Source organism: Moschus berezovskii, chromosome 10 (assembly GCF_049115385.1).
Source record: "Moschus berezovskii isolate FMDL1 chromosome 10, NW_MosBer_1.0, whole genome shotgun sequence".
NCBI lineage: Eukaryota > Metazoa > Chordata > Mammalia > Artiodactyla > Moschidae > Moschus > Moschus berezovskii.
This window is the reverse complement of record NC_142469.1, coordinates 44,191,708-44,214,964: the sequence shown is the minus strand read 5'-3', so window position 1 is coordinate 44,214,964 and position 23,257 is coordinate 44,191,708. Positions and strand designations below refer to the sequence as shown.

Sequence of the window (23,257 nt, the reverse complement as noted above, 5' to 3'; positions counted from 1 at the left end):
CTCCTCTGTCCATGGTATTTTCCAGGCAAAAGTACTGGAGTGGATTGCTATTTCCTTCTCCAGGGGATCTTCCTGACCCAGGGATTGAACCCAGGTTCAAATCATGATAATTTGAGGGGAATTTGATAAAGGGACAATTTACAAAGAAGTGGGCAAGGTGCAGGAAAGCCACAAGGTCTAATGCGGTGCCCTGGGATAGGAACGAGAAGGAATTGGGTAGGGCAGGCTCTGTCCCACCCTGAGGCCCAAAGGGACCAGATGAGGGGGGGCACCTGAACCGGGACAGAAATGCTGGTGGGGAGCGCTGGCTGCCTGACAGGTGCTGCGACCATCCTTGAAGGGCTGCTGCCAGTGTGGGAAACCCCACAGGGAAGACGTATCCTGACTTCACTACCTCCCTTCCTCCTATCTCGGGCTCTCTCGTGGCTGAACCAAACTAGAAACCAGAGGCAAAGAGCCCACCAGTGCAGAGAAGTCCGTTTTTTTGGGCATAGACAGAGTGGGGAAAGGAGGATAGTGTTTGGACCCAGAGGAGGAAAAGGAAGATGCCTGGCACTATGTCTCTAAAGAAACTGTAATTGGGAGAGTCAAACCGTCCCCATCACCCCAGACAGAAGCATTCCACATGCAAAAGCTGAAGCTGCGATGCTCCTACCATGCCCGCCTATGAAGGTACCCGACAGTTCAGGTAACTACAAAAGGACACAACTCTGTCCAGGGAAGTATCTCAAAAATACATTTACAAATGTACTTACCAAATATTTACTGAGCACCTATTCAATAAAAGACACCATACTTCAATTTCAGTTCAGTTCAGTCGCTCAGTCACAGTCTTTGTAGTAAAGCTTACAGCATCTTTTGTGCTAAACGTGTTCATAGAGTTTAGTGAAGCCCCTGTTGCTATTTTTTCAAAAAGAAGTCAAAATAAAAATACTACAGAAAAGAAAAAGATCTCAGATTTTTGAAGTGGAAAATAAGTTAGCTTGAATTGCACATACTCATCGGAGAAGGCAATGGCAACCCATTCCAGTACTCCTGCCTGGAGAATCCCATGGACGGAGGAGCCTGGTGGGCTGCAGTCCATGGGGTCGCTAAGAGTCAGACACGACTGAGTGACTTCACTTTCACTTTTCACTTTCATGCATTGGAGAAGGAAATGGCAACCCGTTCCAGTATTCTTGCCCAGAGAATCCCAGGGATGGAGGAGCCTATTGGGCTGCCGTCTATGGGGTCGCACAGAGTCGGACACGACTGATGCGACTTAGCAGCAGCAGCAGCGGCAGCACATACTCATGCTGATTCAATCGCTCAGTCATGTCCAACTCTGCAATCCCATAGACTGCAGCATGCCAGGGCTTCCCTGTCCTTCACGATCTCCTGGAGTTTGCTCAAACTCATGTCCATTGAGTCATTGATGCTATCCAACCATCTCATCCTCTGTCGCCTCCTTCTCCTCCTGCCCTCAATCTTTCCCAGCATCCGGGTCTTTTCCAGTGATTTGGCTCTTTGCGTCAGGTGGCCAAAGTATTGGAGCTTCAGCTTCAGTCCTTCCAATGAATATTCAGGGCTGATTTTCTTTAGGATTGACTGCATGTACTATAACCTATAGCAAAAGTGATCTATGTTTTTCTTTTTAATATATATGGCTTTTCCAGCCTCTATATTAGCCGGCAATTACATGCATAATGTGCTGCCAAGTGACCTGAAATTAGTGGGTGGAGGAATGGATTTATCCCATCTTTCAACTTCTACTCAACTAATGTTAGTTACACCAAACTTAAGTGCTCAGAAAGCATCACGTTTGATCACCATCCTCTAAGGTCACTTCAGTGGATGCCCAAAAAAATGACTTTCACACCTCCCTGTCTCTAAGCATACCTGTTTCACGGGCATGGGTAAAGGAAGACGCCGACTCCTGGGTTCTCCAGGTTAGCTGTGTGGTCAGTGGCGTGCGCTTCCCCGGGACCCCAGGTAATCCCAGAGGCACATTATAGAATCCCCAAACAAGAACCTTATTCCTTTTCCTATGCTTTTCAAGCCTTCTCAAACCCCAAAGCTGTCTGCAACAGCTCTTTCTCTAACTCCCCTCATGCCCCTCTTCATCAAAGAGGTACAGTCTCAGGCACAGAGCTGTCTAGCAAGAGAATATATGAGGCTGTAGTGGCACTCTGGTTTTCATTGATTTATTTGCATGATTATCATCTATTCATATCAAATGATACTGGTTTTCTATTTGAGGAGGTATTAAAAAGCATCTTGTAAAAATAAATTTGGTTGGGTGGATCACAAACTGTGGAGAGAGATGGGAATACCAGACCACCTTACCTGCTTCCTGAGAAACCCGTAGGCAGGTCAAGAAACAACAGTTAGAACCAGAAATGGGACAATGGGCTGGTTCAAAACTGGGAAAGGAGCACAATAAGGCTGTATATTGTCACCTGGCTTATTTAAATTCTATGCAGAGTACATCAAGCAAAATTCTGGGCTGGATGAATCCCAAGCTGGAATCAAGATTGCAGGAGAAATATCAATAACCTCAGATATACAGATAATACCACTCTATGGCAGAAAGTGAAGAAGAACTAAAGAACTGTAGCCATGAAATTAAAAGATGCTTGCTCCTTGGAAGAAAAGTTATGACAAACCTAGACAGTATATTAAAAAGCAGAGACATTACTTTGCTGATGAAGGTCCATATAGTCAAAGCTATGGTTTTTTCAGTGGTCATGTATGGATGTGAGAACTGGACCATAAAGAAGGCTGAGCACTGAAGAATTAATAACTTCGAACTGTGGTGCTGGAGAAGACTCTCGAGAGTCCCTTGGACTGTAAGGAGATCGAACTAGGTAATCCTAAAGGAAATCAACCTTAACATTCATTGAAAGGATTGATGCTGAAGCTGAAGCTCCAATACTGTAGCCACCTGATGTGAAGAACCAACTCACTGGAAAAGACCCTCATGCTAGGAAGGACGGAGGGCAGGAGGAGAAGAGGGCAACAGAGGATGAGATGGTTCGATAATATCACTGACTCACTGGACATAAACTTGAACAAACTTGGGGAGATAGTTTAGGGCTTCCCTGATAGCTCAGTTGGTAAAGAATCCGCCCACAACGTGGGAGACCTTGGTTCGATTCCTGGGTCGGGAAGATCCTCTGGAGAAGGGAAAGGCTACCCGCTCCAGTATTCTGGCCTGGAGAATTCCATGGACTATATAGTCTATAGGGTTGCAAAGAGGTGGACATGGCTGAGCGACCTTCACTCTCATGTTCACTTTCAGGAGGTAGTGGAGGACAGAGGAGATTGGCATGCCACAGCCCATGGGGGTCACAGAGAGTTGGACATGACCTAGCGACTGAACAGCAACAAGCATAAAAACAATTTATGGGAAAATACCTAAGTAATAGAGGCGGTACACAGATATGGAGGAAATCATACAGGTGTATACAAATGACTAAAGTTTGGGAAACAGAGATCTACTGCTATACAGTATATTTTCTGAGTCAGAGAGACCTAGGTTTTATTTCTTACTGCCATTAAATAGGCAATAATGACTAATTTTATTGTCTTGTAAATAAACTATTCTTTCATTGAAGGTAGTAGTAGTTCTGGTCAGAGGGTTGAAGCTCAAAGAGACTAATAAAAATTTAGTAAAATTGCTCTGTAATCTGAATTCTGTCTTGTTCTTAACAGAGATGCCTGTGATAAATGATGCAACATTAAAGCTTGAAGATTTATATGCAATATACTGTTGTAGGGTGAAAATATGGGAGCATGAATTACGAAGTTGGAGAAAGAGCTAAATACTATTCTACTCATCAGGTCTGACAAGTGAGTTTTTGGCAGTCACTGTAATGTGAAGAGCAAAACCTTCTCTGATTCACACAAGACCTTCATTGAGAGTATTCCAGGGCCATTCGGGCAGAATAAATTACAAAGCAATCTGTCACGGTACGTGAATCCTTCTGATGTCAGTCTGGTAAAAAAACAAAAAACTGTATATTCCGTGGTACTGATTAGGAAACACTGTCAACAGTCACCTCCTACATGAACTGTAAATCTCTTAGACATGCTCGTTCAACTCTCAAGTTGCCCCCAGAGCCCAAATCCTAACCTGAAGAATTTATATTTTTGTCCATGTTCAAGTCAAGACCTCAAGAGACACTCAACCAACCAATGTTTGAAGCCTTTTTCTCTTCCTACAAACATGAGTGTGAAGAAGCCAAGTGTCTGGGTGTATTCACGCCCGCTTCCATGCACATCTGCACACCCGTGCTCCTGACATCCCCACTGGCAAACCTATCAAGCAGAAAGAGCCAGAAATGGGTGCTGCCAGGCTCATGCCAGAAAGAGGTGTTTGAGACAGAGTGCTCTGCTTTGTTAAACCCACATGGCAGCGGGTACTCTAGGGCTGGGCTCCTTCTCCTTTGCACTGTCTGCTGCTGACTTGTTTTAAAAATATTTCTACAATGCATCTATTGTTCTCCCTTCACTGTATAATTGTATGATACATTGGCAAACAACTGCTCCTCAATGAATAAAAGTGTGTTTACCAAACAATAATTGAGTTGTTGGCACAGGCAGCAGACCTTGCCCAGCACCAGCTGATGTATGTTGTAGGTTGCACACATAGAATCCTCATCCCCTGCCCTAGCTGGATGTGCAAGCATCACTGCTTGTTAATCCGGGGACCTCAGTTTTAGCCACAAAAAACAGAGGAATCCTGCTACATGGTGAAGGATTTCACTGGTGACTATTATTTCTTTTTAGCTTCAGTGCTAGAGCTATAATAAACAAACAAATTTAATTTTACTTAAGTCCTGAAGTTGAGATTCCAATGGAATGGTTTGAAACATACCATAATAGAGAGTTAATTTGTGGGGAGGGGTCATACAATGCTGGACTTGTAAGCATAAGTATAGCAATCACTGGACAATAGGGGTCAAGATGCTTCTATGCTTCTCATTCTAACAGAGAATTATTTGAGTACAAAGGGCAAAGTGTGGTTTTACATTTCAGTGCCTCTCAAACCCTATCTGTCCTCTATACGTGTTTTTGGGTGTCTGCCTGTTTTTGTTCCTTTCTCTGGGCACTTGTCCTGACAACAGCTCAGCAACAAGCCATGTGACCAGAGCTAGTCCAGCAAGGTATGACTGGACAGAAGAGAACAACAGACCAGAAGGAGGCTCCGCCTACACGCTGGCTGGGAACCTACAAGTTCTGCAGCTTGGCTGAAAAAGATAAGCCATTCAGATTGCCCTGCCAGGAATGTGGAATTACAAAATGGAGTGGCTTTACAAGTTAGTTGTGGGTTGCTAAACTGACAGGTCATTTTAACTGAAATGCCTTTAAAAAAAAGCTTGGTGGGAAGGGGAGGAATGATTAAGAAATGGCTAGACTAGACAGCAACAAAGTGTTTTGCCACCCCTCCAGATATTCTGGGTAGAAAACATTCTGAATCCCTGCTCTTTAAATATAATTAATAATTACTCACCCAGGAAGAATATTTTAGAAGGAAGAAAAGCATGGACCTAAGATCCCTGGTAAGTGGTGTAGAAAGTAGAGGCTAGGGTTTGGTCCATCTGGTGCAGGAAGTCTCACAGCCCATCAGCTGCTGGTTCTCCAGGCATCACAGGTGACTAGGAGAGCTGGAGCCTTGAAATTAGAGCACAAAGGAAGAAAGACATGTGCCACGTCCCAGGGCACATGTCTGAGGACCCTCCGCACCCCAGGCCCCAGCTTGGCCTGGGGAGGGTGCTCAGGTATGTCTGTGGAACTGTATGGGAACGAACCTGGTCCAAGCACAGCCTTGGCGGAAGTAGAACAGGCTTAGGGTTAAACTTGTCTGAGTGAGAAACACAGAGCAGCTGCTGCCAGCGCCGTATCTAAGCGAACAGAGGCTGCTCTTCAGAACAGGCCTGAGGCCGCCTGGGCAAGCGGGGAGGGTGCCAGGGTCTCTGAGTGGAGGCAGGGCAGATGGTGATGCTTCGGGGGAGCGAACTGAAATGCCCACAGCAAAGCCCAAAGACTCTTCCATCTAAATGGATGTGTTAATGGCTCCCGTGGAGCGGGTATAAGAGGGCTTAGCACATATGCCTCCGTCTACTGTACTGGCTGTAAATAAACCATGAGCTTGTCGGCGCCATCTGCTTGGTGTGCACTTTGTGAAACTGTGTGAAGAGAAAAAAGTGTGTGGGGCCAAATGGCTAGAAATATTTTTGCTGTAGACTTAGAAACCAAACATGCTTACACAGCTAAATTATTACATTTCCTTTAAAGTGGGTTATTACATTAAAAATGCTTTTGTTTAAAAAAAAAAAGAGGAGGAGGGTGCTGAACAGTAGGAGGCCACACAGCTGCTAAAGGCCAGAGAGCAGGTCGGGGGCACAGACTGAGGCTGGAGACAAGCTCCTACAATTGGAGTTAATCAATCTTGAGTCAGACACGCTGAACCAGGCTTAACCACAGATTCTGCATCTAAAAATGAAGAGTGTGTCACCCATCTTCTTCAGAGCAGTGCTTTGAGAAGTAACTGATGTCTAAAACATGAAGTTCTTTAGATGAAAGATATTACCAACATACAAAACGTTTTTATGGAGACGGTCATGCCCTCTAGGGGGCTTCCCAGGTGGCTAAGTGGTAAAGTATCCGCCTGCCAAGCAGAAGAAGTGGGTTCGATCCCTGGGTCAGGAAGATCCCCTGGAGAAGGAAACGGCAACCCACTCCGGGATTCTTGCCTGGGAAATCCCATGGACAGAGAGCCTGGCGGGCTATAGTCTATTGGGTGGCAAGAGTCAGACACGACTTAAGTGACTAAACAACAACAACAACACGCTATCAAGTGCAGAGTGTATGTTAAACAGGATCATTATAGTCCTCCTATATATCCTTCCCTCAAAATTATATAAGTAATGTAATTAATTCATTCATTAAACAACTATTCACTAAGCATTTACTATGTTCTAGACCATGGAATCGGAGAAGGCAATGGCAAGCCACTCCAGTACTCTTGCCTAGAAAATCGCATGGACAGAGGAGCCTGGTGGGCTGCAGTCCCTGGGGTTGCTACTAGTCGGACACGACTGAGCGACTTCACTTTCACTTTTCACTTTCACACATTGGAGAAGGAAATGGCAACCCACTCCAGTGTTCTTGCCTGGAGAATCCCAGGGACAGCGGAGCCTGGTCGGCTGCCGTCTATGGGGTCGCACAGAGTCGGACACGACTGAGGCGATTTGGCGGCAGCAGCAGCAGCAGACGACCATGGAATGGTCTTCATCTGAGGTAAGACACCTACAATAATGTTCTAAAATCACAGACTTAGTATGTTGCAAGTATTTTCCAAAATACACCAGTGGATCTGTCCTTTCACAATTAAACAGATTATGAAATTAAATGGTGTCTTCCCCTCTACTAGATCTATGACTAATGGATCAGTGATCTGCATGGGTTTAAAGAGCTCCCTCACCTAACCTGGATGAACTTTTCCCAAGGCCTAACAGAACAGCAATTTTAGGGAGATACCATGCAACTCCCTGGAGAATCCAACAACTTAAGGAAAACTCTATGAAACAGCATGAACAAGTCACTGCGGTTTATGAAATACAATTCTGAGAGAATAACCACTCTGTGTTAGCTTCATTCACAACCTATTCATCTTAAGAGAATCCCCAGAGATAATGTGGGACAAATCCTGACACAATGAATACACAAGGTTACTTCAATACGTTCTGTGACACTGAACTGTGTATCAGAGTTTGCTTGGAACAAAGAAGTAGTAAAGAGTGTGAGAAATGGGACTTCCCTGGTGGCCCAGTGGCTAAGACTCCACACTGCCAATACATGGGGCCTGGGTTCAATACCAGGTCAGGGAACAGGATCCCAGATGCCACAACTAAAGATCCCACGTGCGGCAACCAAGACTCAGTGCAGCCAAATAAATAAATATTTTTTAAAAGGGCCTCCCTGGTGACTCAATGGTAAAGAATCTGCCTGCCAGTGGAGGAGACATGGATTTGATCCCTGGTTCAGGAAGATCCCAAGTGCCATGGAGCAAGCAAGCCTGTGTGCCAAATTACTGAGCCTGTGCTCTAGAGCAGGGGAGCCGAAACTACTGAAGCCTGCGTGCCCTAGAATCTGTGCTCCACGAGACGAGAAGCCACCATAATGAAGAACCCACACATCACAACTGAGAAGTGACCCCTACTCGCTGCAACTAGAGAAAAGACCCAGCACAGCCAAAAATAAATATACATATTTTATATATATATTTAAAATATATATAATGTATATAAGAGAGTGTGAGGGTTAGAGTCGGTGCTCCGGACACAAAGCCGCACACCGTATATAACCGCTGTGATCTTGATGAGCAGCTTCACCTCTCTAGATCTTGGTTCTGTCATCCTCTAAATGGAGACAACACTACTACCTATCTCCTAGGATTTGCAAGAAGTGCCAGTGAAAGAGTAAAAAAAGGTCCTGGCACGTGGTCAAGACTCCACTAATCTCAGATATGACAAAGATCTTCTCTGTGTGCAAACAGAATTTGCATGGAAGCCAAAGCTTCAGCAAAGAGGTGTTACTGGAACCGGAAACTGGGTTGCAGATGGGAAGAGAGAACCTGCTACTTCTAAGTTCCCATGGCGTCTCTGCTTCCCCTGCTAGACAGAATGCACAGAGGTGCCAAGAAACTTGAGGATCATCCTTCCAATTCTCCCAGCAAGATGTGAGCTGAAGGAGAGAGTGCAGGCCATGCTGGAATCAGCACTAGTGAACCTTAATTTCTCATCACGTCCCAACGTGGGAGTGCCTCAATGCCATCTGGATTTATGTTAACTCTGTAAAGAGAAAGCACATTGCTTACTCTGGAGGAGTTTAAAAACTTAAGGGGAAAACCCCATGCCAACACTATTCTTATTAAAAAACACTATTCGTATTAAAAACAGGTCAAAATGATGGGGAGAAAACAAAACTTAATATTGCATATGTTTTCATAAGTGGTTTTGGTTTTATGAATGAAGTTTTGATTCTAAAGACAAAGGTGCAGAAGAGAATGATAAAGCCACATTTCATTGATAAGGTCCCAGATTCTCATCTAAAATGAAATAAAGTAAAAAGCCTGAAGCATGTAAAGATTTTTTTCACTGCAAGCTTTTGGAATTTCCCAGGAGAAGAATAAAGATAGAACTAGAGAAAACTAATTTAATATAGGTAAAATTTAATCTTCCCTTTTAACAAAGGTTGAAAATAATTAAGAACCTGAAATGGGAAAAAAAGCTTATGCAAAACTGTGTATATAGATAGCTTATAAAAAGTTTATGCAACATTTTAATACATATAATACATAAAATTTATACTATGTGTAGAATTAACTTAAGAAAAGTGAAAGTGTTAATAGCTCTATCTGACTATCTACGACCCCATGGACTGTAGTCCGACAGGCTCCTCTGTCTGTGGAATTCTCCAGGCAAGAATACTACAGTGGGTAGCTATTCCCTTCTGCAGGAGATCTTCCCAACCCAGGGATCGAACCCCAGTCTCCTGCATTGCAGGCAGATTCTTTACCGTATTAAGAAAATATAAACTTAAATTATGAATTTTACCCAGTGACAGAAATATTTGAGAATTAATGCTAAACAAAATAAATATTTAAAAAATATCTCTGGTTTGAACCTTTGTAATAACCCCATACTTGGTGAAGAAAAGAAAAAAAAAAAAGGAAAATGGCAAGAAAATTCAGACAATTTTTCAACCAAAATGAACTTACATGGAAGTCCTGGGGGGCAGAAATGCAAGTCAGGATTTGATTGCTGAGCACAAAAACATGAGTTCAAAGAATATTTGTGCTCTTTACTTGCAGAAAATGTTTGAAATATAGTTCCTAGATAATCTCAACATGCAAGGTAGGTAATCTGGTGAGTTTTGCATGTGTGTGTATATATATATGTGTATGCTTTAAAAAGACTCACCAGGAGGCTTCTTTGAAGAGTTGGCCTCCCTTGAAACCTGATAAACAAAAATTTAATCTGGACTCTATTTAGTAAACACAACTCATGAAATCCAGCTCAGGCCATGGGATAAGGCATGGCAAGCTACGGAAGCTTCCGTCCACATTTGGTCAGTGTCAGAGCATCTCGCGGTTCTCCTGGGAGCGGAAGCAGTGTAGACAAACCATAGTCTTGGACTCCCGCAGTCTGTCAACTGTTTAGATGCTTTCCCAAATGACAGAGAAAAATGTTGTATATTTTTGATTGCATAAGAAACAGATCTGAATGCTGAATTACAAGGAATTGAAACGTTGATGGTTTTAATTGTCCAAAATGCCTTTCAGTTATACTTAATCTTCACTCTAACAAAAAATTCATTACAAATAAATATCAGCACAAAATTCTCCACTAAACCACTATTTTTAAAAAATCTGGGTAACCACTCTCTTCCATTGTTGAATGATTAAGTACACACATTTGCTGAAATCTGACATCCTGGACAGTTTTAGTGTGGTTCCACTTTTGTAAAATATGTATCTTTGAGGAAAAATACTACAATAAAACATCTAAAAACGAGAGACATTTGCTGTCTCTGGATGATGGAATTTCAGTAAAGAAATTATATCCTTTCCTGAGGGTTTCTAATTTTGCTAAAATTTCCCATAATAGTAAATGTAATATTTATTGAACATGTATGAGATGCCAGGCAGTATGCAAGTTTTTTTTTTTTAATGCTTCATGAGATAGGTGTTATTATCCCTGCAGACGTGGAAACAGAGACCAAGGCAACTAATACTTGAAGGATGGAAACCTGAACTCAGAGACGTGTCTGTCTCACAAACATTTTGCTACAACTAAATTTCATTTGTAGCTGGAAGAAAAAAGAAAATACTTAAATACAAATGCTACAAACCCAAGTGAAAAGCTATATGGAGACAATATCCTTCTAGGCATTTATATCAAAGATTTTAATTAGGTACTCCTTAAATATCTCCATGATTTTTAAAATATTTTTTAAAGTATAATATCTATTTGAAAGTGAAAGGAAATTAATCAAATCTTACATGAACTAAAACCAACAATCTAGATTTAAATCAGTACTAACACTTACACACCTTCTTTCAGTGAAGATCCAGTCACCAAACAGACAACCCCTTATTGATTCTAACCTACCTGATCTGACCACAAAGAACAAAGTAAAAACTCTCCTTGTGAGAGGGATAAATTTAGGACTCAAAGAAAATGGTGCTCCATCAATCACATGAAACAAAGAGTTAGTAGCTCAGTCATGTCCGACTCTTTGTGACCTCATGGACTGTAGCCCATCAAGTTCCTTTGTTCATGGGATTTCCCTGGCAAGAATACTGGAATGGATTTCCATTTCCTTCTCCAGTGTATCTTCTTGACCCAGAGAAAGAACCCAGGTCTCCTGCATTTCAGGCAGATTCTTTACTGTCTGAGCCACCAGGGAAGCCCATAGATCATGTGGAAGCCATGATTTCTTAGTGGCTTAAAGTCCCATCCCAAGTACACTACAAATCAAAGAAATGTAAGTTACAACAGTGAAATACCATTTTTCACCTATCCCATTAACAAAGCTGATAATGAATGAAGAGTACCACCATAAGAGTATTGAAAACCTGGCACCACTGCACACTTTCAGTAGAGAATGGCTATACAATATATATGGATGGAACTCCAAAATGTACAAACCTACTCATCAACCAATTTTCTACCTAGGGATTTATACTAAGGAGAAAATTAAGTATGCTGTATGTTGTGGTATTGTTTGTTCAAGGCAATATTGCTTATAACATAGAAAAACCATATATATAAAACCATATATATCCACTCATAGGGGAGTTTACTTCTGTATCTGCAAAATCTGGTTACTACATCTAGAACTAAAAATAAATATCTGGTGAACGAATGGCACAATGAATAACTTAATGGGTTACAGTTATATAATTGAATTCTAGACCAGCAATAACATTTCTTATGTAAAGCTGTATTCAGCATTTTGTTAAGTGATCAAAACAGACTACAGAGCTGTCTATTGGTACAATCTTATTCATTTAAAATCACATATATACCTGTGTACTACTATAGTAGATAGTAGATACCTAGAAGGACAATACAGGTGGGATACGGAATTTTTCACTTTTTCTTTATACTTTTATGGATTATTTGGACTTATTTAAAAATATTAGCTACATTTTCTTTTTGGTTGAGGAGACAGTGTATGTGAGTCGCTCAGCAGTGTCTGACTCTTTGTGACCCCGTGACCTATAGCCTGCCAGACTCCTCTGTCCATGGAATTCTCCAGGCAAGAATACTGGAGTGACTTGCCATTTCCTTCTCCAGGGGAATCTTGCCAATCCAGGGATTGAACCTGGGTCTCCTGCATTGCAAGAGGATTGTTTACCATCTGAGCCACCAGGGAAGTCCTTTTGGGGCTTGAGGAGAATCCTACTTAAATTTGTACCCCAACCACCCTACTAGGGAGGAGGAGAATACCAATAAGTAATAGATGTTATTGAGAGGATAAAATTTAAGACAATTTGATTTTCCTTGTTTTCTCAAACACTGCTGTGCTAGAAGTTCTCTTTTCTACTCCCATAACATGCCTGAAACAGAATGAACACAAGGCACAGCTGTTTGAAAACAGTTGCAATCAGTGCCCTGGTAACCATTACACTGAAGAGAGAATCTCCGTGAAAGATATTTCACTACTTGGGCTTTTTCTGTCTAGAGCCCTTCTGAATCCAGCCTTGTTAACTTTCTGGACAACCCTCCTAGCCCAGGGATGCCGTCCTGGGCTCAGCACGCATCCACGTGCAGTCATCATCAATGCACTCCATCTGTTAGCTCCACACACAAAGACCTCAACTTATCTGGCAAACAAACATTGCTTTTCTTGAATCCTAGACTGAGATTAAAAGTGTATGGCTTGTATTAATAACTAATGGTTTCTGGTCATTTTTGTTTTCAATCCAGGAGAAAATACAAGCATCGCTGATACACAAATGACAAAGTGTTTCTCTCTGGATTCAAAAAAGGGCAGCAGGATTCCTCCACTGAGGCCCTGTCTGATGACAACAGGGCCCAGCTGCAATTCTGGCCAGCCTCTGAAAGCAGGAGTCAGGGCCAACAAATGCTGCATCTCCACACGTGCCCTGAAGAATCAGCCAACTGTGAGAACGAGGGAGAGGACACACATGAACCAGTGACTATAAGCCTCCTCCTCTGGATGTCATTTATCAGAATGACAAACATTTGCTGAAATGTATCCCATGCCATGCCAATGCATGGGTTCACTGAGTCAAGAATAAGCTACATATTTTGGCCTCGTAGCATTTTCCCTAAATTATCATGTGCAGAGTGACAGCAAGATGGAGGGCTGAGAGAAAATAGACAGACCACCGGAAGATACCTACTGCTTCCCTCCTTATAATTCCTGGGTGCAGCACCAATCCAGCAGCAACAGCAGGCAGCCAACATGCACAGCATTCTCAATGCCTCAGCCGTGAGGGTGGCTGGCTTGATCTTGATCGGATCAAGCTGATTATGGATTTAGGGTTGCAAATCCTCTTTGAAAAGGAAGCATTGTATATGAAGATGAAACTCCTGACTTGAGCTTTGAGTTACATGTTCAGGGGTGGTGACAGTCTGAAATCACACCTGTTTGAGGCTGGTTCCATTCATTTACAAGATGTGTGGCCAGCCTGGGACCTGTGCAGGTGCCCATGGGCCTCCTGAGAGAGTAGCCCAGAAGACAGCTTGTGTCAGGGGCCCAGCTCCACTGTGGGAACAAGCACTTGCTCTTTCGCCTGGCTCCTGCCACTGCTGACTAGTTTTCTCTGATGCTGCTGTCATGTGCCTCATCTACTCAGAGCTGTCTGCATCTGAGCCACAGCTATTTCCTGAGGGATATAAAACTCAACAAACTGCAAATAAACAGTACAAAACATGATCTCATGCTGTCACGCCGCTGTCTCTCTAAACTGTAGCATCCTGGCAGCTCCCTGATTTATAAGTGTCAGTTGACACTCGCTTTTCCCTTCTAGCGACTTCTTGCCCCTGCTTTTACCCATGTCCATCAGCTCCCTCTCCCACTTAATGTGTCCTCTCTAATCTTGAGCCTATGCCCACGCGGGGCTTCTGGCTCTCAAGGTCACCAGGCTACAAGTGTTCCTACAGAGTTCACCGGCAAGTTAACCTTCCTTGTTCTCAAGAGCTGAATACTGTCAGTGGATTCCTCTGTCAGCCTTGGCTGTCTGATTGATCTTCTCTTGCCCAAACTGCCCTTCTATATTTGCTTGTTTTGGTCAGGGGGTACAGATGTCATCCCAGGTCCAGAAACTCAGAGTGGGTCTTGCCTTAATCTCTCTTCTCTCATCCCCTACATCCAGGCAGGCTGCCACCATCAACCCTGGAGATTGTCTTCAAACAGGCTTGCAGTTCATTAACATTTAATTTAGATTAAAAAAAATCCCCCCAAAGGAGTCTGTAAACTATAGTATAACACACAAATTCAAGATGTCAGCATGGGCACAATCCTTTCACTTCATTTCTGTCCCGTGTCAAAGGTATTCAACTCTTACTCCGGTATTTCAATCCTGTAATGTGGGCACATTGTAAGTTTCCATCTAGAGCTTGCTTGGACTGTTTTATGACAGTCCCTTGAAATTAAATGTTCTTTTATCTCTTTAAAAACACAGCACTTGAGCCACCTTCCCCAAGACCTTGACCCAGATTAAGCTGAGTTTTAGCCACTTCAGTAACCCCATGGGCAGAATTTTAATTAGTTTAACAGACCTGTGTGCATTGCAGAGGTCTTTATATAGTTTCCATTTTCTTCTTTATTTTCTAATTTGTGTTTGTTTACTGATTTTTCAAACATGCACAAGTAGGGATCAGGTCTTGCTATGGGCTGTTAGTGACCAACTGATTTCAGCTCATTATCAATTAGTCCCACCGCCCCCACTTTACACATGAATACATTTTTAAACTATCGTTCCCACACACTCACCCTTGGTGCCTCCTCCAGAGAGTCTGGTGACGAGAGAGCTATTAACAGTATTTAAAACTCTCATTTCAACTTGGGAGCAAGAAATGCATCCACTCCTGACAAAAACAGCTTACGGATGAATTCCAAGTATCCAAGTGTTATTTTTTTCATCCTACAAACCCAGGGACATGACACGACCATGACACAAGCCTGGATGACATCCCACAGCCATCAGATGATAGATGTTTTCATTGGTTTCTCCTTAAATCAGGGCTATTAACAGCGGCATGAATCTGAACGAGAACCTTCTACAATAGTTCTGACAAGGCTCCCTTCATAAACCTCAACTACTTTTCTGCTAAAGAAATGCTCTATTAAGTCAATTCTGTTTATACAATCATTGTGCATATATATCTTTTTAAAGATAAAATGAAACATTTATGAAGGATGAATTGTACCCAGAATACTATCTGCCTTGGAAAGATGCCAAAACACATACTCATTTAAAATACACAAAACAAAACCACCAGTCACCAACATTTCTCCCAAGAACACAAAAAAAGTAGCATGCAGAATTCTCTTTTGCATAGTAGGGTGATCTTTTTTAAAAAATTTTTATCGAAGTACAATTTACAATGTTGCATTAATTTCTGCTGTACAGGAAAGTGATTCAGTTACACATATACATATTCTTTTTAATACTCTTTTCCAATATGTTTTAACACAGAATATTGAATATAATTCCCTGTGCTATACAGTAGAGCCTTGATATTTATCCATCCTGTATATAATAGTTTCGGAGAAGGCAATGGCAAGCCACTCCAGTACTCTTGCCTAGAAAATCCCATGGATGGAGGAGCCTAGTAGGCTGCAGTCCGTGGGGTCGCTATGGGTCGGACATGACTGAGCAACTTCACTTTCACTTTTCACTTTCACACATTGGAGAAGGAAATGGCAACCCACTCCAGTGTTCTTGCCTGGAGAATCCCAGGGACGGGGGAGCCTGGTGGGCTTCCGTCTATGGGGTCACACAGAGTCGGACACGACTGAAGTGACTTAGCAGTAGCAGCAGTAGCAGTATATAATAGTTTACATCACAGTAGGGTGATCTTACTGAGGTAAGTAAAATCAATAAATACCACTTTTAGGAAATAACCTGAGAAATAGGTTAACTGTGTCTTACAATAATTATACTAATACATAATTTACTACAGAACTTAGGATATTTTAGTTTGATTTTAAATTTCAATGCAATTTAATATTATATATAAAGTATAAATTACAGTGATCTAATTGAATGGGCAAAAACACCAACGTTCATTCATTCAGTCACTGAATATGTATTGACAAGTGCTTTGATAAGTACTGTCCCTAGCAGCTAACAACCATAAAAACAGCAATGTACTAATTGCAGTACTAATTAAGTACTGCAATTATCCAGTAGTTTATGCTGGGAAGCACCAAGATTTAAGAAACTGGCAGATCATAAAATGGGTAAGGCAGAGATCTGTTTACACTGACCAGGGTCCTCTCCAAGTTAAAAGTTAAAAAACAGTATCTATAAAATGGTTTTATTATTTGTGTTAAACCACAACATACACCAGATTACATGGAAAAGGGTCAGGAGAAGAGATCCATCCAGGGATTAACCATAGTTTTCTCTGAGAAAGGCAGTGGAAAGGAACATAGTTAAAAAAAAAAAAAAAGATTACCTTTTAACATACCTCTGCTATTGTCTGAATTTCTAAAATTATCTATATAATTCAGGTAATGCTTGTATAATGAAGAAGTAAAAGTAAATGAAGCCGACAATGGAGGCAGCAAAGGAGGCTGAGAGGGATGAGCTGGAAGCAGAAGGAAATCCTGATGAGGGTGGAGCCCATATGGGAGGACGGTGTTAAGAGGGCAGCTGGAGGATGGGGAGAACCCAAGAAAGGACACGTCAAAGACAGGGAGAAATCCCCGGTTTGGGCTATGGCTCTTTCAGTGGAAATAGAAGGCAGCAGGGTGAGGACTTTCAGTGGTTAAGACTCCACGCTTCCACTGCAGGGGGGTGGGCACCGGGTCCATGCCTGGTTGGGGAACCAAGACCCCACGTGCCACACAGCACAGGTGAGAATGTGGTACGAGGGAGGGAGCAGCAGGTGTAGCTCAAATACCGCAGCACAGGTAACCTGCACGAGCCAGGTGAACTGGGAAAAAGCAAAATTTGGCTGCCCCCACCCTCCTGTTTTCTCCATGTTGTCAAATAGGTTCTGAAAAATACTCGTCCATTTTGTAAAAATCAACATTACAAATGTGATCATGAGTGGCAACCAGCACTGGAGGCCACAAACTTCAGGTGTAGGGACCCACAAACAGGGCCCAGGAGCTACCTACGGTGGGTGGGAGTTGGGGTGGCTAGGCAGCTCCAGCCCCAGCACTGACTGTCAAGGGATGATGCTGGCCCACTGTGACCAGAGCACGCTATTTTTAAAGAGAAGTCGTAAGTTTGGTTCTTTTTAAAGTGTGAAGTATCCTGACTTTAAAAATGCTGGCCCAGACTTACAATACACTGGACTTGGGAACACAGGCCTGTAGTCCACCTCTAGAGCATTGAGACTCTTTGTTAGCCTGGTATTGAGGGGGAAATGTCAACTAAAATTTCTGTTTCTCTTGAAAGAGCCCTTTGTCTCTAGGCTAAGGGCATAGACCTGGTAGATAAAAAAAAAACCATCCTCTATTTTTACTTTTAAAAATATCCAGTATTTGAACGAAAAAGGATTCACTCTACTTTCCTTTAAGAGTTTACATCCTCAGATACTCTGCTGGTAAACATTTCATGCAAACTCTTAATATCATGTCCACATAACAGACCTCAGCTAACTGTTACAAGTGTTAAAATGTGTGACTGGATGGAAAGCACAAATTAACTGGCACAAATTTTTAAAAGGACAAAAATGAGGAGGGACCAAAATTTCTCGCAGAAAATATATGAGCATTCAAGCTGACTCTCAGTTTATCAGTTTCCTCAGGAAAGAACTTCCCATTTGCAGATGACTTATAGTACAACAACACACCCAACAGTTACATGAGAATGCTATTTTTAATCAGTTCTTATTTTTAATCAGTTCATATCACTATGCTTCAGGAAGTGAAAGCAAGAAGTAAACCAACAACTATGGATACAGAACATTGAGAAGTCAAAGAGCCTTTCTAACTGGGAAAATAACTGGGGAAGCGCAGCGCGGTCACAGAGGAGACACGGGGACCGAGGTGACTCTCAGGTGAGTGCATAAGCTTTTAAAAGTCTTCACTATACACTTCTGAAAACTGAAAACCATGGATGGCAAGAGGCGAAGAAGCTATCGGTAATGACTCACAAGATAACATCATTGGGTGGATCGCCGTCATAGAATCTATTTCAAGTTCATTTCACTTTGCTCTGATTCTCATAGTTTACTAAGAACCACTGTGGTTGATGACAAATATTAGCATCTCGACTTTCAAATGATTTTCCTCCTGATGGAACAAGTATAATCTCAGGCAAGTAGAAAGAGAACTCACATGAAAGCCCTCTGCACGCTAGGCTGACGTTTCTACTGAAACCGAGGGAAAAGCCTTAACACCATACGTTACGGAGCACCTTGTTAACACTGGGTGACCTTCTCGCCTACGGCTCCCTGTGTCTTGGTCTTTCCTTCTTCCGCTCCCGTACTCCCGCACTTGCTTGTCTGTCGCTGTTCACCCTGCCTCATCTATTTTGCCTCATCTTGAATCACTCATTACTCTGGATTTTCTCTTTGTAATTGTTGAGTGTGACCGTTTTGCTTCTCTGGTCTCCTGTCCTTGCAGGGGCCCTTTCTCCACCCTGCCTAAATTAACACTAGCTTTCAACAAGGTATAAACTGTGAGCTAGTGTTCAGTTCAGTTCAGTCGCTCAGTCGTGTCCGACTCTCTGCAACCCCATGAATCACAGCACGCCAGGCCTCCCTGTCCATCACCAACTCCCGGAGTTCACTCAAACTCATGTCCATCAAGTTGGTGATGCCATCCAGCCATCTCACTGTCTGTCGTCCCCTTCTCCTCCTGCCCCCAATCCTTCCCAGCATCAGAGTCTTTTCCAGTGAGTCAACTCGTCGCATGAGGTGGCCAAAGTACTGCAGTTTCAGCTTTAGCATCAGTCCTTCCAATGAACACCCAGGATTGATCTCCCTTAGAATGGACTGGTTGGATCTCCTTGCAGTCCAAGGGACTCTCAAGAGTCTTCTCCAGCACCACAGTTCAAAAGCTTCAGTTCAGTTCAGTTCAGTCGCTCAGTCGTGTCCAACTCTTTGCGACCCCATGAACCACAGCACGCCAGGCCTCCCTGTCCATCACCAACTCCCAGAGTTCACTCAAACTCATGTCCATCGAGTCGGTGATGCCATCCAGCCATCTCATTCTCAGTCGTCCCCGTCTCCTCCTACCCCCAATCCCTCCTAGCATCAGACTCTTTTCCAGTGAGTCAACTCGTCGCATGAGGTGGCCAAAGTATTGGAGTTTCAGGTCGCCACAAAATGCATCCTTGGATACCTTATCCTTGAGGGGCTTATATCAAGTTCACAAATTCACACGCTGAATCAACATGTTTGTCAGAAAGTATCTTTATTTTACATTTGTGACAAAGAAACTGCTTAAAATCTCCCATATCCTGTGAAAGCTCCTCCCAGCTCCCATCTCTGTGTTCTGTTCAATTCCTTAGATTGCGCACTGCCTAACTTGAGCACTACCTTGGTCATGAAGCTGCTAAAAGACTGAAAGAGTCAGAAAGCAATTGCGTCCGACGTGTTAGAACAGTGGACCATAGAACTTACTGGCCTCTGTGTTTCCAAACAAAACAGATTCCACTCCACAGAGCTTGGGGAGAACTTACTCTTTTTCATTTAGCTACTAAGCTTTCAAGATCTTGGCTGAAAACAGATGTAACTGCCTCAAGCAAACACTGAAGAGTTTCATCATTGTGTTTTCACCCAACAAATTTGGCAACTGAAAGAACATGGAACCTCGGGATGTACATGACTTAGAGGCAGCACCCTGGAGACCAAGCACAGTTTTTATAACGAGATACACCTGGGCTCAAAGCCTCGCATTCTCTATAGCACGATACCTGGCAAGTTACTCGATTTCTCTGACTGTGGTTTTTTTCCTCAGTAAAGCAAAGATGTCAATACCTACCACACAGGATTGCCGTGAGGATTAAATTACAGGAGGTAATCTAGGAGACTGGCTGGCATAGCATACAACAAACAGTGGTGTGGGGACCAGAAATGAAGAATACATGTGACCAGGCTCCTTCTTGCCCCAGCTGCTGCAGTGGACCCTGGCTTAGCCTTCCTGGCCCTTCCCTTTGTCCAGCCTACTGGGAAAGTGTTGGGGGGGGGGGCGTATATTTTACAATGCAGGATCAGGAGGAAAGGTGGAAGAACAGTGAGTCACTGTGAGGAAATATCAGTGAGTCTGTCGGGGCCGTAGGGGGTAAGGACAGCTCATGGGGAAGGAGGGACCTGAGGTGCTGCTGTGGATTCTGTAACGCCAGCGTTGCACTGAACAACACAAGTAAATAAAGCATTTGCCACTTCGAAATTATTGTCACAGTAAGGAAGCAAACTAAACGTCCATCCACAGATGAATGGATAAAGATGCTGATGCACACATGTACAGTAGAATATTACCCAGCCACAATAAAACAATGAAATAATGCCAACTGCAGCAGCATGGATGGACCTAGAGATGATCACACTAAAGTCAGACAGAGAAAGACAAATATCACGTGACATCATGCGTGTGGAATCTAAAAAGAAGATACAAATAAATTTATTTACAAAACAGAAATAGACCCACAGACATAGAAAACAAACTTCCAAAGGGGAAATGGGGAGCGAGGGATAAATTGAGAATTTGGGATTAATAAATGCACACTACTATATATAAAATAGGTAACCAACAAGGACCTACTGCATAGCACAGGGAACTATACTCAATATTTTGTAACAGCCTTCGAGGGAGAAGAATCTAAGAAAGACTGGCGTGGCATGCATGCTCAGTCATGTCCAGCTCTTTGTAATTCCATGGACTGTGGCCTACCAGGCTCCTCTGTCCATGCAATTTTCCAGGCAAGAATACTGGAGTGGGTTGCCGTTTCCTCCTCCAGGGGATCTTCCCGACCCAGAGATCAAACCTGCATCTCCTGCATTTCCTGCATTGGCAGGTGGATTCTTTACCACTGGCGCCACCTGGGAAGCCCGAAAAAGAATAGATATGAATGTAAAACTGAATCAGTTTGTTGCACATCTGAAACTAACACAACACTGTGTCAACTATACATTAATTTTAAAAAGAAAAATAAATAAAAAATTTAAAAAGAAATTATTGTCACATGACTTACCTGTTTGGCCCTGACATGAATCACTAAAACTGGAATGTGTGGGTCTGGATACATACAGGTTAGAGGAAGTACTCTACTGGTTTTATTATTACTTAATTACACAGACTTGGGAATGGAGGTGGTCCCTAAGCTTGAGGTAAGGGGATGTAAAAGCAGGTGAGCCGCCCACCTTGTGGGCAGAGGAGTGCAGGGAGGCACCCGAAGGCGGGTGGCCGAAAGCAGAGTGTGACGCCAGGTCCTACTACCCACTCTTGACTCATCCTGATTCTGGCGAGTCACTAGCATCTCTGTGTTTCAGTTCTTCCCTCATAAAATGGCAGGATGGGAGGGCTATATTATTATGGCACACCAGCTGGCCTTTTAAAAGTGAGCTGGGATGCATGCCAGCAGCTGGGCCTCCCAAAGCTGGCTTGTATCTGCTCCTGAAGCAGTAGATGCCAGGTGTACATGCACATGTATGTGTGTGTTTGTGTTTATATGAACACATGCATCCTCACACAAATGCTGGGGCCACTCTTGAACAAACCACTAAATCATTTAAAAAGAAAGCCTTTGAAAGGATCATCTGGCAAATCCCTCTCCAGCCAAATAAGAATATACCTCATTTTAAAAAGACGAGACTTCTTTTTTTCCTAAAAATCTCCAAAGGAGAGGTTTGTAGCCTCCCATTAATGTACTTGATTTTCTAAAAACTTTCATATGGGAAAGTTCTGCTCTGCTACATTTAAAAAAAATTTCACTGCTGTCTGCATTCCCACTTCCTTTTATCACACTATTTTGATTTTGCCTAGAACATATCACCTTCTAACAACTATATAATTTGCTTAGGTATTAATATTTACTGTTTATTGTTTTCTGTCTCACCTCCTTTCCCCCAACCAGAGTAAGGTACCTTATCCCAAGTACCTAGAGCAGTGCCTGGTTTAGACTTGGTACTCTATAAATATTGGTAATTTGAAGCTGAATTATTTCTCTGATCTTTGATAAAATCACAAATCTACAGAGCTGGAAGGGACCTTAGAAAGGAACCTTAAAAATGCAAAAATTAAGGCCCTAAGAGGTTAGGTGGCTTGCCCGAGGGTATACACAGAACTTCCCAAGCCCTTTTCTACTTTACCTCTGCACCTCCAAACAGAACTGTGACCCTGGGGAAATAATCTGGGTGGGAGGCAGCCAAAGAGAGAAGCCAAATCTGAACTCATTTAAAGCAAGAGAGTCAGAGAGAATAAGGTACAGCATTTATTTATAGAACAGTAAAATCTCTTAAAATAATAATTTGTACATCAGTAGCCACTTTCATCTAAGAGTCTCAGAGAGCTTATGAAATTCTCTGTCTACAATGTGTGGCATCATTATCAGTATCAGCTCTCAGACAAGGGAACTAAGAAGCGGGGTGTGCTCTGGCCATCCTGCAGGCTGCCTCAAAGCTCTCTGGGACTACAAAGCCTCTCCAGGATTTTATGTCCTCATCCTTATCAACATCAAAAACAGCTGGATAAAGCTACAACCTCCTAGCTTGTTTTCTTTTGTTGTTGCTGTTCAGTTGCTAAGTCATGTCCAATTCTTTGTGACCCCATGGACTGCAGCAGGCCAGGTTTCTGTGTCCTTCACTATCTCCCAGAGTTTTCCTCATGTCCATTGAGCTGGTGATGCCATCCAGCCATCTCATCCTCTGTTGCCCCCTTCCCCTCCTACCCTTCATCTTTTCCAGCATCAGGTGGGCAAAATATTGGAGCTTCAGCAACTGTCCTTCCAATGAATATTCAGGGTTGATTTCCGATAGGACTGACTGGTTTGATCTCCTTGCAGTCCAAGGGACTCTCAAGAGTCTTCTCCAGCATCACAATTCAAAAC

At 42.8% G+C, this 23,257-nt stretch overlaps 1 protein-coding gene across 8 annotated transcripts in view; it reads right to left on the bottom strand.

The window, feature by feature from the left end:
• Nucleotides 1–23,257, bottom strand: part of FYN (FYN proto-oncogene, Src family tyrosine kinase) — a 216,096-nt gene that overhangs the window by 138,577 nt on the left and 54,262 nt on the right. The window contains exon 3 of one of the 8 annotated variants that reach the window (XM_055433858.2): nucleotides 5,495–5,655. The exons of the other annotated variants lie outside the window; for them this stretch is intronic. The gene's annotated coding sequence lies outside the window, so the exon portion shown is untranslated. The remainder of the gene's footprint in view (nucleotides 1–5,494; nucleotides 5,656–23,257) is intronic. 8 annotated transcript variants of the gene reach the window in all.